Source organism: Rattus norvegicus, chromosome 13, assembly GCF_036323735.1.
Source record: "Rattus norvegicus strain BN/NHsdMcwi chromosome 13, GRCr8, whole genome shotgun sequence".
Lineage (NCBI taxonomy): Eukaryota > Metazoa > Chordata > Mammalia > Rodentia > Muridae > Rattus > Rattus norvegicus.
This window is the reverse complement of record NC_086031.1, coordinates 31,189,814-31,208,065: the sequence shown is the minus strand read 5'-3', so window position 1 is coordinate 31,208,065 and position 18,252 is coordinate 31,189,814.

The window sequence follows — 18,252 nt, the reverse complement described above, 5'->3', positions numbered from 1 at the left end:
TAGAAGTACGCATATTACAAGAGCCTGCTACTGGGAACTAACTGAATTCACAGAGAAACAGTGTTTCCGTTCCTTAAAACGTTGCTCTATCTTGAATAACAAGCTTTTTACATGCGAATCCTATTGGGAACCTACTGAATTCACCATGTTACTTAGAGTCCGTTCCTTAAAATGTTGTTACATATTGAAAAGCACACTCATACAAGCATGTCCCATTGGGAACTCACTGAATTCGCCTAGAAATTTTGATTCCATTCGTCAAAATTTTTCAGTATCCCGAACACTCCACTTATTACTACTGCGGCCTATTGGGAACTAACCGAATTCACCATGTTACTCAGATTCGGCAAACCAAATTTTGATACATCTTTAGAAGTACGCATATTACAAGAGCCTGCTACTGGGAACTAACTGAGTTCACAGAGAAACAGTGTTTCCGTTCCTTAAAACGTTGCTCTATCTTGAATAACAAGCTTTTTTCATGCGAATCCTATTGGGAACCTACTGAATTCACCATGTTACTTAGAGTCCGTTCCTTAAAATGTTGTTACATATTGAAAAGCACACTCATACAAGCATGTCCCATTGGGAACTCACTGAATTCGCCTAGATATTTTGATTCCATTCGTGAAAATTTTTCTATATCCCGAACAGTCCACTTATTACTACTGCGGCCTATTGAAAACTAACCGAATTCACCATGTTACTCAGATTCGGCACACCAAATTTTGATAAATCTTTAGAAGTACGCATATTACAAGAGCCTGCTACTGGGAACTAACTGAATTCACAGAGAAACAGTGTTTCCATTCCTTAAAACGTTGCTCTATCTTGAATAACAAGCTTATTACATGCGAATCCTATTGGGAACCTACTGAATTCACCATGTTACTTAGGGTCCGTTCCTTAAAATGTTGTTACATATTGAAAAGCACACTCATACAAGCATGTCCCATTGGGAACTCACTGAATTCGCCTAGAAATTTTGATTCCATTCGTGAAAATTTTTCTGTATCCCGAACACTCCACTTATTACTACTGCGGCCTATTGGGAACTAACCGAATTCACCATGTTACTCAGATTCGGCACAACAAATTTTGATAAATCTTTAGAAGTACGCATATTACAAGAGCCTGCTACTGGGAACTAACTGAATTCACAGAGAAACAGTGTTTCCGTTCCTTAAAACGTTGCTCTATCTTGAATAACAAGCTTTTTACATGCGAATCCTATTGGGAACCTACTGAATTCACCATGTTACTTAGAGTCCGTTCCTTAAAATGTTGTTACATATTGAAAAGAACACTCGTACAAGCATGTCCCATTGGGAACTCACTGAATTCGCCTAGAAATTTTGATTCCATTCGTGAAAATTTTTCTGTATCCCGAACACTCCACTTATTACTACTGCGGCCTATTGGGAACTAACCGAATTCACCATGTTACTCAGATTCGACAAACCAAATTTTGATAAATCTTTAGAAGTACGCATATTACAAGAGCCTGCTACTGGGAACTAACTGAATTCACAGAGAAACAGTGTTTCCGTTCCTTAAAACGTTGCTCTATCTTGAAAAACAAGCTTATTACATGCGAATCCTATTGGGAACCTACTGAATTCACCAAGTTACTTAGAGTCGGTTCCTTAAAATGTTGTTACATATTGAAAAGCACACTCATACAAGCATGTCCCATTGGGAACTCACTGAATTCGCCTAGAAATTTTGATTCCATTCGTGAAAATTTTTCTGTATCCCGAACAGTCCACTTATTACTACTGCGGCCTATTGGGAACTAACCGAATTCACCATGTTACTCAGATTCGGCACAAGAAATTTTGATACATCTTTAGAAGTACGCATATTACAAGAGCCTGCTACTGGGAACTAACTGAATTCACAGAGAAACAGTGTTTCCATTCCTTAAAACGTTGCTCTATCTTGAATAACAAGCTTATTACATGCGAATCCTATTGGGAACCTACTGAATTCACCATGTTACTTAGAGTCCGTTCCTTAAAATGTTGTTACATATTGAAAAGCACACTCATACAAGCATGTCCCATTGGGAACTCACTGAATTCGCCTAGAAATTTTGATTCCATTCGTGAAAATTTTTCTGTATCCCGAACACTCCACTTATTACTACTGCGGCCTATTGGGAACTAACCGAATTCACCATGTTACTCAGATTCGGCACAACAAATTTTGATAAATCTTTAGAAGTACGCATATTACAAGAGCCTGCTACTGGGAACTAACTGAATTCACAGAGAAACAGTGTTTCCGTTCCTTAAAACGTTGCTCTATCTTGAATAACAAGCTTTTTACATGCGAATCCTATTGGGAACCTACTGAATTCACCATGTTACTTAGAGTCCGTTCCTTAAAATGTTGTTACATATTGAAAAGAACACTCGTACAAGCATGTCCCATTGGGAACTCACTGAATTCGCCTAGAAATTTTGATTCCATTCGTGAAAATTTTTCTGTATCCCGAACACTCCACTTATTACTACTGCGGCCTATTGGGAACTAACCGAATTCACCATGTTACTCAGATTCGACAAACCAAATTTTGATAAATCTTTAGAAGTACGCATATTACAAGAGCCTGCTACTGGGAACTAACTGAATTCACAGAGAAACAGTGTTTCCGTTCCTTAAAACGTTGCTCTATCTTGAAAAACAAGCTTATTACATGCGAATCCTATTGGGAACCTACTGAATTCACCAAGTTACTTAGAGTCCGTTCCTTAAAATGTTGTTACATATTGAAAAGCACACTCATACAAGCATGTCCCTTTGGGAACTCACTGAATTCGCCTAGATATTTTGATTCCATTCGTGAAAATTTTTCTATATCCCGAACAGTCCACTTATTACTACTGCGGCCTATTGGAAACTAACCGAATTCACCATGTTACTCAGATTCGGCACACCAAATTTTGATACATCTTTAGAAGTACGCATATTACAAGAGCCTGCTACTGGGAACTAACTGAATTCACAGAGAAACAGTGTTTCCGTTCCTTAAAACGTTTCTCTATCTTGAATAACAAGCTTTTTACATGCGAATCCTATTGGGAACCTACTGAATTCACCATGTTACTTAGAGTCCGTTCCTTAAAATGTTGTTACATATTGAAAAGCACACTCATACAAGCATGTCCCATTGGGAATTCACTGAATTCGCCTAGAAATTTTGATTCCATTCGTGAAAATTTTTCTATATACCGAACAGTCCACTTATTACTACTGCGGCCTATTGGGAACTAACCGAATTCACCATGTTACTCAGATTCGGCACAACAAATTTTGATAAATCTTTAGAAGTACGCATATTACAAGAGCCTGCTACTGGGAACTAACTGAATTCACAGAGAAACAGCGTTTCCGTTCCTTAAAACGTTGCTCTATCTTGACTAACAAGCTTTTTACATGCGAATCCTATTGGGAACCTACTGAATTCACCATGTTACTTAGAGTCCGTTCCTTAAAATGTTGTTACATATTGAAAAGCACACTCATCCAAGCATGTCCCATTGGGAATTCACTGAATTCGCCTAGAAATTTTGATTCCATTCGTGAAAATTTTTCTATATCCCGAACAGTCCACTTATTACTACTGCGGCCTATTGGCAACTAACCGAATTCACCATGTTACTCAAATTCGGCACACCAAATTTTGATAAATCTTTAGAAGTACGCATATTACAAGAGCCTGCTACTGGGAACTAACTGAATTCACAGAGAAACAGTGTTTCCGTTCCTTAAAACGTTGCTCTATCTTGAATAACAAGCTTTTTACATGCGAATCCTATTGGGAACCTACTGAATTCACCATGTTACTTAGAGTCCGTTCCTTAAAATGTTGTTACATATTGAAAAGCACACTCATACAAGCATGTCCCATTGGGAACTCACTGAATTCGCCTAGAAATTTTGATTCCATTCGTCAAAATTTTTCAGTATCCCGAACACTCCACTTATTACTACTGCGGCCTATTGGGAACTAACCGAATTCACCATGTTACTCAGATTCGGCACACCAAATTTTGATACATCTTTAGAAGTACGCATATTACAAGAGCCTGCTACTGGGAACTAACTGAGTTCACAGAGAAACAGTGTTTCCGTTCCTTAAAACGTTGCTCTATCTTGAATAACAAGCTTTTTTCATGCGAATCCTATTGGGAACCTACTGAATTCACCATGTTACTTAGAGTCCGTTCCTTAAAATGTTGTTACATATTGAAAAGCACACTCATACAAGCATGTCCCATTGGGAACTCACTGAATTCGCCTAGATATTTTGATTCCATTCGTGAAAATTTTTCTATATCCCGAACAGTCCACTTATTACTACTGCGGCCTATTGAAAACTAACCGAATTCACCATGTTACTCAGATTCGGCACACCAAATTTTGATAAATCTTTAGAAGTACGCATATTACAAGAGCCTGCTACTGGGAACTAACTGAATTCACAGAGAAACAGTGTTTCCATTCCTTAAAACGTTGCTCTATCTTGAATAACAAGCTTATTACATGCGAATCCTATTGGGAACCTACTGAATTCACCATGTTACTTAGGGTCCGTTCCTTAAAATGTTGTTACATATTGAAAAGCACACTCATACAAGCATGTCCCATTGGGAACTCACTGAATTCGCCTAGAAATTTTGATTCCATTCGTGAAAATTTTTCTGTATCCCGAACACTCCACTTATTACTACTGCGGCCTATTGGGAACTAACCGAATTCACCATGTTACTCAGATTCGGCAAACCAAATTTTGATAAATCTTTAGAAGTACGCATATTACAAGAGCCTGCTACTGGGAACTAACTGAATTCACAGAGAAACAGTGTTTCCGTTCCTTAAAACGTTGCTCTATCTTGAATAACAAGCTTTTTACATGCGAATCCTATTGGGAACCTACTGAATTCACCATGTTACTTAGAGTCCGTTCCTTAAAATGTTGTTACATATTGAAAAGAACACTCGTACAAGCATGTCCCATTGGGAACTCACTGAATTCGCCTAGAAATTTTGATTCCATTCGTGAAAATTTTTCTGTATCCCGAACACTCCACTTATTACTACTGCGGCCTATTGGGAACTAACCGAATTCACCATGTTACTCAGATTCGACAAACCAAATTTTGATAAATCTTTAGAAGTACGCATATTACAAGAGCCTGCTACTGGGAACTAACTGAATTCACAGAGAAACAGTGTTTCCGTTCCTTAAAACGTTGCTCTATCTTGAAAAATAAGCTTATTACATGCGAATCCTATTGGGAACCTACTGAATTCACCAAGTTACTTAGAGTCCGTTCCTTAAAATGTTGTTACATATTGAAAAGCACACTCATACAAGCATGTCCCATTGGGAACTCACTGAATTCGCCTAGATATTTTGATTCCATTCGTGAAAATTTTTCTATATCCCGAACAGTCCACTTATTACTACTGCGGCCTATTGGAAACTAACCGAATTCACCATGTTACTCAGATTCGGCACACCAAATTTTGATAAATCTTTAGAAGTACGCATATTACAAGAGCCTGCTACTGGGAACTAACTGAATTCACAGAGAAACAGTGTTTCCGTTCCTTAAAACGTTTCTCTATCTTGAATAACAAGCTTTTTACATGCGAATCCTATTGGGAACCTACTGAATTCACCATGTTACTTAGAGTCCGTTCCTTAAAATGTTGTTACATATTGAAAAGCACACTCATACAAGCATGTCCCATTGGGAATTCACTGAATTCGCCTAGAAATTTTGATTCCATTCGTGAAAATTTTTCTATATCCCGAACAGTCCACTTATTACTACTGCGGCCTATTGGGAACTAACCGAATTCACCATGTTACTCAAATTCGGCACACCAAATTTTGATAAATCTTTAGAAGTACGCATATTACAAGAGCCTGCTACTGGGAACTAACTGAATTCACAGAGAAACAGTGTTTCCGTTCCTTAAAACGTTGCTCTATCTTGAATAACAAGCTTTTTACATAGGAATCCTATTGGGAACCTACTGAATTCACCATGTTACTTAGAGTCCGTTCCTTAAAATGTTGTTACATATTGAAAAGCACACTCATACAAGCATGTCCCATTGGGAACTCACTGAATTCGTCTAGAAATTTTGATTCCATTCGTGAAAATTTTTCAGTATCCCGAACACTCCACTTATTACTACTGCGGCCTATTGGGAACTAACCGAATTCACCATGTTACTCAGATTCGGCACAAGAAATTTTGATACATCTTTAGAAGTACGCATATTACAAGAGCCTGCTACTGGGAACTAACTGAATTCACAGAGAAACAGTGTTTCCATTCCTTAAAACGTTGCTCTATCTTGAATAACAAGCTTATTACATGCGAATCCTATTGGGAACCTACTGAATTCACCATGTTACTTAGAGTCCGTTCCTTAAAATGTTGTTACATATTGAAAAGCACACTCATACAAGCATGTCCCATTGGGAACTCACTGAATTCGCCTAGAAATTTTGATTCCATTCGTGAAAATTTTTCTGTATCCCGAACACTCCACTTATTACTACTGCGGCCTATTGGGAACTAACCGAATTCACCATGTTACTCAGATTCGGCACAACAAATTTTGATAAATCTTTAGAAGTACGCATATTACAAGAGCCTGCTACTGGGAACTAACTGAATTCACAGAGAAACAGTGTTTCCGTTCCTTAAAACGTTGCTCTATCTTGAATAACAAGCTTTTTACATGCGAATCCTATTGGGAACCTACTGAATTCACCATGTTACTTAGAGTCCGTTCCTTAAAATGTTGTTACATATTGAAAAGAACACTCGTACAAGCATGTCCCATTGGGAACTCACTGAATTCGCCTAGAAATTTTGATTCCATTCGTGAAAATTTTTCTGTATCCCGAACACTCCACTTATTACTACTGCGGCCTATTGGGAACTAACCGAATTCACCATGTTACTCAGATTCGACAAACCAAATTTTGATAAATCTTTAGAAGTACGCATATTACAAGAGCCTGCTACTGGGAACTAACTGAATTCACAGAGAACAGTGTTTCCGTTCCTTAAAACGTTGCTCTATCTTGAAAAACAAGCTTATTACATGCGAATCCTATTGGGAACCTACTGAATTCCCCAAGTTACTTAGAGTCCGTTCCTTAAAATGTTGTTACATATTGAAAAGCACACTCATACAAGCATGTCCCTTTGGGAACTCACTGAATTCGCCTAGATATTTTGATTCCATTCGTGAAAATTTTTCTATATCCCGAACAGTCCACTTATTACTACTGCGGCCTATTGGAAACTAACCGAATTCACCATGTTACTCAGATTCGGCACACCAAATTTTGATACATCTTTAGAAGTACGCATATTACAAGAGCCTGCTACTGGGAACTAACTGAATTCACAGAGAAACAGTGTTTCCGTTCCTTAAAACGTTTCTCTATCTTGAATAACAAGCTTTTTACATGCGAATCCTATTGGGAACCTACTGAATTCACCATGTTACTTAGAGTCCGTTCCTTAAAATGTTGTTACATATTGAAAAGCACACTCATACAAGCATGTCCCATTGGGAATTCACTGAATTCGCCTAGAAATTTTGATTCCATTCGTGAAAATTTTTCTATATACCGAACAGTCCACTTATTACTACTGCGGCCTATTGGGAACTAACCGAATTCACCATGTTACTCAGATTCGGCACAACAAATTTTGATAAATCTTTAGAAGTACGCATATTACAAGAGCCTGCTACTGGGAACTAACTGAATTCACAGAGAAACAGCGTTTCCGTTCCTTAAAACGTTGCTCTATCTTGACTAACAAGCTTTTTACATGCGAATCCTATTGGGAACCTACTGAATTCACCATGTTACTTAGAGTCCGTTCCTTAAAATGTTGTTACATATTGAAAAGCACACTCATCCAAGCATGTCCCATTGGGAATTCACTGAATTCGCCTAGAAATTTTGATTCCATTCGTGAAAATTTTTCTATATCCCGAACAGTCCACTTATTACTACTGCGGCCTATTGGGAACTAACCGAATTCACCATGTTACTCAAATTCGGCACACCAAATTTTGATAAATCTTTAGAAGTACGCATATTACAAGAGCCTGCTACTGGGAACTAACTGAATTCACAGAGAAACAGTGTTTCCGTTCCTTAAAACGTTGCTCTATCTTGAATAACAAGCTTTTTACATGCGAATCCTATTGGGAACCTACTGAATTCACCATGTTACTTAGAGTCCGTTCCTTAAAATGTTGTTACATATTGAAAAGCACACTCATACAAGCATGTCCCATTGGGAACTCACTGAATTCGCCTAGAAATTTTGATTCCATTCGTCAAAATTTTTCAGTATCCCGAACACTCCACTTATTACTACTGCGGCCTATTGGGAACTAACCGAATTCACCATGTTACTCAGATTCGGCACACCAAATTTTGATACATCTTTAGAAGTACGCATATTACAAGAGCCTGCTACTGGGAACTAACTGAGTTCACAGAGAAACAGTGTATCCGTTCCTTAAAACGTTGCTCTATCTTGAATAACAAGCTTTTTTCATGCGAATCCTATTGGGAACCTACTGAATTCACCATGTTACTTAGAGTCCGTTCCTTAAAATGTTGTTACATATTGAAAAGCACACTCATACAAGCATGTCCCATTGGGAACTCACTGAATTCGCCTAGATATTTTGATTCCATTCGTGAAAATTTTTCTGTATCCCGAACAGTCCACTTATTACTACTGCGGCCTATTGAAAACTAACCGAATTCACCATGTTACTCAGATTCGGCACACCAAATTTTGATAAATCTTTAGAAGTACGCATATTACAAGAGCCTGCTACTGGGAACTAACTGAATTCACAGAGAAACAGTGTTTCCATTCCTTAAAACGTTGCTCTATCTTGAATAACAAGCTTATTACATGCGAATCCTATTGGGAACCTACTGAATTCACCATGTTACTTAGGGTCCGTTCCTTAAAATGTTGTTACATATTGAAAAGCACACTCATACAAGCATGTCCCATTGGGAACTCACTGAATTCGCCTAGAAATTTTGATTCCATTCGTGAAAATTTTTGTGTATCCCGAACACTCCACTTATTACTACTGCGGCCTATTGGGAACTAACCGAATTCACCATGTTACTCAGATTCGGCAAACCAAATTTTGATAAATCTTTAGAAGTACGCATATTACAAGAGCCTGCTACTGGGAACTAACTGAATTCACAGAGAAACAGTGTTTCCGTTCCTTAAAACGTTGCTCTATCTTGAATAACAAGCTTTTTACATGCGAATCCTATTGGGAACCTACTGAATTCACCATGTTACTTAGAGTCCGTTCCTTAAAATGTTGTTACATATTGAAAAGAACACTCGTACAAGCATGTCCCATTGGGAACTCACTGAATTCGCCTAGAAATTTTGATTCCATTCGTGAAAATTTTTCTGTATCCCGAACACTCCACTTATTACTACTGCGGCCTATTGGGAACTAACCGAATTCACCATGTTACTCAGATTCGACAAACCAAATTTTGATAAATCTTTAGAAGTACGCATATTACAAGAGCCTGCTACTGGGAACTAACTGAATTCACAGAGAAACAGTGTTTCCGTTCCTTAAAACGTTGCTCTATCTTGAAAAATAAGCTTATTACATGCGAATCCTATTGGGAACCTACTGAATTCACCAAGTTACTTAGAGTCCGTTCCTTAAAATGTTGTTACATATTGAAAAGCACACTCATACAAGCATGTCCCATTGGGAACTCACTGAATTCGCCTAGATATTTTGATTCCATTCGTGAAAATTTTTCTATATCCCGAACAGTCCACTTATTACTACTGCGGCCTATTGGAAACTAACCGAATTCACCATGTTACTCAGATTCGGCACACCAAATTTTGATAAATCTTTAGAAGTACGCATATTACAAGAGCCTGCTACTGGGAACTAACTGAATTCACAGAGAAACAGTGTTTCCGTTCCTTAAAACGTTTCTCTATCTTGAATAACAAGCTTTTTACATGCGAATCCTATTGGGAACCTACTGAATTCACCATGTTACTTAGAGTCCGTTCCTTAAAATGTTGTTACATATTGAAAAGCACACTCATACAAGCATGTCCCATTGGGAATTCACTGAATTCGCCTAGAAATTTTGATTCCATTCGTGAAAATTTTTCTATATCCCGAACAGTCCACTTATTACTACTGCGGCCTATTGGGAACTAACCGAATTCACCATGTTACTCAAATTCGGCACACCAAATTTTGATAAATCTTTAGAAGTACGCATATTACAAGAGCCTGCTACTGGGAACTAACTGAATTCACAGAGAAACAGTGTTTCCGTTCCTTAAAACGTTGCTCTATCTTGAATAACAAGCTTTTTACATAGGAATCCTATTGGGAACCTACTGAATTCACCATGTTACTTAGAGTCCGTTCCTTAAAATGTTGTTACATATTGAAAAGCACACTCATACAAGCATGTCCCATTGGGAACTCACTGAATTCGTCTAGAAATTTTGATTCCATTCGTGAAAATTTTTCAGTATCCCGAACACTCCACTTATTACTACTGCGGCCTATTGGGAACTAACCGAATTCACCATGTTACTCAGACTCGGCACACCAAATTTTGATACATCTTTAGAAGTACGCATATTACAAGAGCCTGCTACTGGGAACTAACTGAGTTCACAGAGAAACAGTGTTTCCGTTCCTTAAAACGTTGCTCTATCTTGAATAACAAGCTTTTTTCATGCGAATCCTATTGGGAACCTACTGAATTCACCATGTTACTTAGAGTCCGTTCCTTAAAATGTTGTTACATATTGAAAAGCACACTCATACAAGCATGTCCCATTGGGAACTCACTGAATTCGCCTAGAAATTTTGATTCCATTCGTGAAACTTTTTCTGTATCCCGAACACTCCACTTATTACTACTGCGGCCTATTGGGAACTAACCGAATTCACCATGTTACTCAGATTCGGCAAACCAAATTTTGATAAATCTTTAGAAGTACGCATATTACAAGAGCCTGCTACTGGGAACTAACTGAATTCACAGAGAAACAGTGTTTCCGTTCCTTAAAACGTTGCTCTATCTTGAATAACAAGCTTTTTACATGCGAATCCTATTGGGAACCTACTGAATTCACCATGTTACTTAGAGTCCGTTCCTCAAAATGTTGTTACATATTGAAAAGAACACTCATACAAGCATGTCCCATTGGGAACTCACTGAATTCGCCTAGAAATTTTGATTCCATTCGTGAAAATTTTCTATATCCCGAACAGTCCACTTATTACTACTGCGGCCTATTGGGAACTAACCGAATTCACCATGTTACTCAGATTCGGCACACCAAATTTTGATAAATCTTTAGAAGTACGCATATTACAAGAGCCTGCTACTGGGAACTAACTGAATTCACAGAGAAACAGTGTTTCCGTTCCTTAAAACGTTGCTCTATCTTGAATAACAAGCTTATTACATGCGAATCCTACTGGGAACCTACTGAATTCACCATGTTACTTAGAGTCCGTTCCTTAAAATGTTGTTACATATTGAAAAGCACACTCATACAAGCATGTCCCATTGGGAACTCACTGAATTCGCCTAGAAATTTTGATTCCATTCGTGAAAATTTTTCTGTATCCCGAACAGTCCACTTATTACTACTGCGGCCTATTGGGAACTAACAGAATTCACCATGTTAATCAGATTCGGCACACCAAATTTTGATACATCTTTAGAAGTACGCATATTACAAGAGCCTGCTACTGGGAACTAACTGAGTTCACAGAGAAACAGTGTTTCCGTTCCTTAAAACGTTGCTCTATCTTGAATAACAAGCTTTTTTCATGCGAATCCTATTGGGAACCTACTGAATTCACCATGTTACTTAGAGTCCGTTCCTTAAAATGTTGTTACATATTGAAAAGCACACTCATACAAGCATGTCCCATTGGGAACTCACTGAATTCGCCTAGAAATTTTGATTCCATTCGTGAAAATTTTTCTGTATCCCGAACACTCCACTTATTACTACTGCGGCCTATTGGGAACTAACCGAATTCACCATGTTACTCAGATTCGACAAACCAAATTTTGATAAATCTTTAGAAGTACGCATATTACAAGAGCCTGCTACTGGGAACTAACTGAATTCACAGAGAAACAGTGTTTCCGTTCCTTAAAACGTTGCTCTATCTTGAATAACAAGCTTTTTACATGCGAATCCTATTGGGAACCTACTGAATTCACCATGTTACTTAGAGTCCGTTCCTTAAAATGTTGTTACATATTGAAAAGCACACTCATACAAGCATGTCCCATTGGGAACTCACTGAATTCGCCTAGAAATTTTGATTCCATTCGTGAAAATTTTTCTATATCCCGAACAGTCCACTTATTACTACTGCGGCCTATTGGGAACTAACCGAATTCACCATGTTACTCAGATACGGCACACCAAATTTTGATATATCTTTAGAAGTACGCATATTACAAGAGCCTGCTACTGGGAACTAACTGAATTCAGAGAGAAACAGTGTTTCCGTTCCTTAAAACGTTGCTCTATATTGAATAACAAGCTTTTTACATGCGAATCCTATTGGGAACCTACTGAATTCACCATGTTACTTAGAGTCCGTTCCTCAAAATGTTGTTACATATTGAAAAGCACACTCATACAAGCATGTCCCATTGGGAACTCAATGAATTCGCCTAGAAATTTTGATTCCATTCGTGAAAATTTTTCTGTATCCCGAACACTCCACTTATTACTACTGCGGCCTATTGGGAACTAACCGAATTCACCATGTTACTCAGATTCGACAAACCAAATTTTGATAAATCTTTAGAAGTACGCATATTACAAGAGCCTGCTACTGGGAACTAACTGAATTCACAGAGAAACAGTGTTTCCGTTCCTTAAAACGTTGCTCTATCTTGAAAAACAAGCTTATTACATGCGAATCCTATTGGGAACCTACTGAATTCACCATGTTACTTAGAGTCCGTTCCTTAAAATGTTGTTACATATTGAAAAGAACACTCGTACAAGCATGTCCCATTGGGAACTCACTGAATTCGCCTAGAAATTTTGATTCCATTCGTGAAAATTTTTCTGTATCCCGAACACTCCACTTATTACTACTGCGGCCTATTGGGAACTAACCGAATTCACCATGTTACTCAGATTCGACAAACCAAATTTTGATAAATCTTTAGAAGTACGCATATTACAAGAGCCTGCTACTGGGAACTAACTGAATTCACAGAGAAACAGTGTTTCCGTTCCTTAAAACGTTGCTCTATCTTGAAAAACAAGCTTTTTACATGCGAATCCTATTGGGAACCTACTGAATTCACCAAGTTACTTAGAGTCCGTTCCTTAAAATGTTGTTACATATTGAAAAGCACACTCATACAAGCATGTCCCATTGGGAACTCACTGAATTCGCCTAGAAATTTTGATTCCATTCGTGAAAATTTTTCTGTATCCCGAACAGTCCACTTATTACTACTGCGGCCTATTGGGAACTAACCGAATTCACCATGTTACTCAGATTCGGCACACCAAATTTTGATACATCTTTAGAAGTACGCATATTACAAGAGCCTGCTACTGGGAACTAACTGAGTTCACAGAGAAACAGTGTTTCCGTTCCTTAAAACGTTGCTCTATCTTGAATAACAAGCTTTTTTCATGCGAATCCTATTGGGAACCTACTGAATTCACCATGTTACTTAGAGTCCGTTCCTTAAAATGTTGTTACATATTGAAAAGCACACTCATACAAGCATGTCCCATTGGGAACTCACTGAATTCGCCTAGAAATTTTGATTCCATTCGTGAAAATTTTTCTATATCCCGAACAGTCCACTTATTACTACTGCGGCCTATTGGGAACTAACCGAATTCACCATGTTACTCAGATACGGCACACCAAATTTTGATATATCTTTAGAAGTACGCATATTACAAGAGCCTGCTACTGGGAACTAACTGAATTCAGAGAGAAACAGTGTTTCCGTTCCTTAAAACGTTGCTCTATATTGAATAACAAGCTTTTTACATGCGAATCCTATTGGGAACCTACTGAATTCACCATGTTACTTAGAGTCCGTTCCTCAAAATGTTGTTACATATTGAAAAGCACACTCATACAAGCATGTCCCATTGGGAACTCACTGAATTCGCCTAGAAATTTTGATTCCATTCGTGAAAATTTTTCTGTATCCCGAACACTCCACTTATTACTACTGCGGCCTATTGGGAACTAACCGAATTCACCATGTTACTCAGATTCGACAAACCAAATTTTGATAAATCTTTAGAAGTACGCATATTACAAGAGCCTGCTACTGGGAACTAACTGAATTCACAGAGAAACAGTGTTTCCGTTCCTTAAAACGTTGCTCTATCTTGAAAAACAAGCTTATTACATGCGAATCCTATTGGGAACCTACTGAATTCACCAAGTTACTTAGAGTCCGTTCCTTAAAATGTTGTTACATATTGAAAAGCACACTCATACAAGCATGTCCCATTGGGAACTCACTGAATTCGCCTAGATATTTTGATTCCATTCGTGAAAATTTTTCTATATCCCAAACAGTCCACTTATTACTACTGCGGCCTATTGAAAACTAACCGAATTCACCATGTTACTCAGATTCGGCACACCAAATTTTGATAAATCTTTAGAAGTACGCATATTACAAGAGCCTGCTACTGGGAACTAACTGAATTCACAGAGAAACAGTGTTTCCATTCCTTAAAACGTTGCTCTATCTTGAATAACAAGCTTATTACATGCGAATCCTATTGGGAACCTACTGAATTCACCATGTTACTTGGAGTCCGTTCCTTAAAATGTTGTTACATATTGAAAAGCACACTCATACAAGCATGTCCCATTGGGAACTCACTGAATTCGCCTAGAAATTTTGATTCCATTCGTGAAAATTTTTCAGTATCCCGAACACTCCACTTATTACTACTGCGGCCTATTGGGAACTAACCGAATTCACCATGTTACTCAGATTCGGCACAACAAATTTTGATAAATCTTTAGAAGTACGCATATTACAAGAGCCTGCTACTGGGAACTAACTGAATTCACAGAGAAACAGTGTTTCCGTTCCTTAAAACGTTGCTCTATCTTGAATAACAAGCTTTTTACATGCGAATCCTATTGGGAACCTACTGAATTCACCATGTTACTTAGAGTCCGTTCCTTAAAATGTTGTTACATATTGAAAAGAACACTCGTACAAGCATGTCCCATTGGGAACTCACTGAATTCGCCTAGAAATTTTGATTCCATTCGTGAAAATTTTTCTGTATCCCGAACACTCCACTTATTACTACTGCGGCCGATTGGGAACTAACCGAATTCACCATGTTACTCAGATTCGGCACACCAAATTTTGATAAATCTTTAGAAGTACGCATATTACAAGAGCCTGCTACTGGGAACTAACTGAATTCACAGAGAAACAGTGTTTCCGTTCCTTAAAACGTTGCTCTATCTTGAAAAACAAGCTTATTACATGCGAATCCTATTGGGAACCTACTGAATTCACCAAGTTACTTAGAGTCCGTTCCTTAAAATGTTGTTACATATTGAAAAGCACACTCATACAAGCATGTCCCATTGGGAACTCACTGAATTCGCCTAGAAATTTTGATTCCATTCGTGAAAATTTTTCTGTATCCCGAACAGTCCACTTATTACTACTGCGGCCTATTGGGAACTAACCGAATTCACCATGTTACTCAGATTCGGCACACCAAATTTTGATACATCTTTAGAAGTACGCATATTACAAGAGCCTGCTACTGGGAACTAACTGAGTTCACAGAGAAACAGTGTTTCCGTTCCTTAAAACGTTGCTCTATCTTGAATAACAAGCTTTTTACATGCGAATCCTATTGGGAACCTACTGAATTCACCATGTTACTTAGAGTCCGTTCCTTAAAATGTTGTTACATATTGAAAAGCACACTCATACAAGCATGTCCCATTGGGAACTCACTGAATTCGCCTAGAAATTTTGATTCCATTCGTGAAAATTTTTCTATATCCCGAACAGTCCACTTATTACTACTGCGGCCTATTGGGAACTAACCGAATTCACCATGTTACTCAGATACGGCACACCAAATTTTGATATATCTTTAGAAGTACGCATATTACAAGAGCCTGCTACTGGGAACTAACTGAATTCAGAGAGAAACAGTGTTTCCGTTCCTTAAAACGTTGCTCTATATTGAATAACAAGCTTTTTACATGCGAATCCTATTGGGAACCTACTGAATTCACCATGTTACTTAGAGTCCGTTCCTCAAAATGTTGTTACATATTGAAAAGCACACTCATACAAGCATGTCCCATTGGGAACTCACTGAATTCGCCTAGAAATTTTGATTCCATTCGTGAAAATTTTTCTGTATCCCGAACACTCCACTTATTACTACTGCGGCCTATTGGGAACTAACCGAATTCACCATGTTACTCAGATTCGGCACAACCAATTTTGATAAATCTTTAGAAGTACGCATATTACAAGAGCCTGCTACTGGGAACTAACTGAATTCACAGAGAAACAGTGTTTCCGTTCCTTAAAACGTTGCTCTATCTTGAAAAACAAGCTTATTACATGCGAATCCTATTGGGAACCTAATGAATTCACCTTGTTACTTAGAGTCCGTTCCTTAAAATGTTGTTACATATTGAAAAGCACACTCATACAAGCATGTCCCATTGGGAACTCACTGAATTCGCCTAGAAATTTTGATTCCATTCGTGAAAATTTTTCTGTATCCCGAACAGTCCACTTATTACTACTGCGGCCTATTGGGAACTAACCGAATTCACCATGTTACTCAGATTCGGCACACCAAATTTTGATACATCTTTAGAAGTACGCATATTACAAGAGCCTGCTACTGGGAACTAACTGAGTTCACAGAGAAACAGTGTTTCCGTTCCTTAAAACGTTGCTCTATCTTGAATAACAAGCTTTTTTCATGCGAATCCTATTGGGAACCTACTGAATTCACCATGTTACTTAGAGTCCGTTCCTTAAAATGTTGTTACATATTGAAAAGCACACTCATACAAGCATGTCCCATTGGGAACTCACTGAATTCGCCTAGAAATTTTGATTCCATTCGTGAAAATTTTTCTATATCCCGAACAGTCCACTTATTACTACTGCGGCCTATTGGGAACTAACCGAATTCACCATGTTACTCAGATACGGCACACCAAATTTTGATATATCTTTAGAAGTACGCATATTACAAGAGCCTGCTACTGGGAACTAACTGAATTCAGAGAGAAACAGTGTTTCCGTTCCTTAAAACGTTGCTCTATATTGAATAACAAGCTTTTTACATGCGAATCCTATTGGGAACCTACTGAATTCACCATGTTACTTAGAGTCCGTTCCTCAAAATGTTGTTACATATTGAAAAGCACACTCATACAAGCATGTCCCATTGGGAACTCACTGAATTCGCCTAGAAATTTTGATTCCATTCGTGAAAATTTTTCTGTATCCCGAACACTCCACTTATTACTACTGCGGCCTATTGGAAACTAACCGAATTCACCATGTTACTCAGATTCGACAAACCAAATTTTGATAAATCTTTAGAAGTACGCATATTACAAGAGCCTGCTACTGGGAACTAACTGAATTCACAGAGAAACAGTGTTTCCGTTCCTTAAAACGTTGCTCTATCTTGAAAAACAAGCTTATTACATGCGAATCCTATTGGGAACCTACTGAATTCACCAAGTTACTTAGAGTCCGTTCCTTAAAATGTTGTTACATATTGAAAAGCACACTCATACAAGCATGTCCCATTGGGAACTCACTGAATTCGCCTAGATATTTTGATTCCATTCGTGAAAATTTTTCTATATCCCAAACAGTCCACTTATTACTACTGCGGCCTATTGAAAACTAACCGAATTCACCATGTTACTCAGATTCGGCACACCAAATTTTGATAAATCTTTAGAAGTACGCATATTACAAGAGCCTGCTACTGGGAACTAACTGAATTCACAGAGAAACAGTGTTTCCATTCCTTAAAACGTTGCTCTATCTTGAATAACAAGCTTATTACATGCGAATCCTAT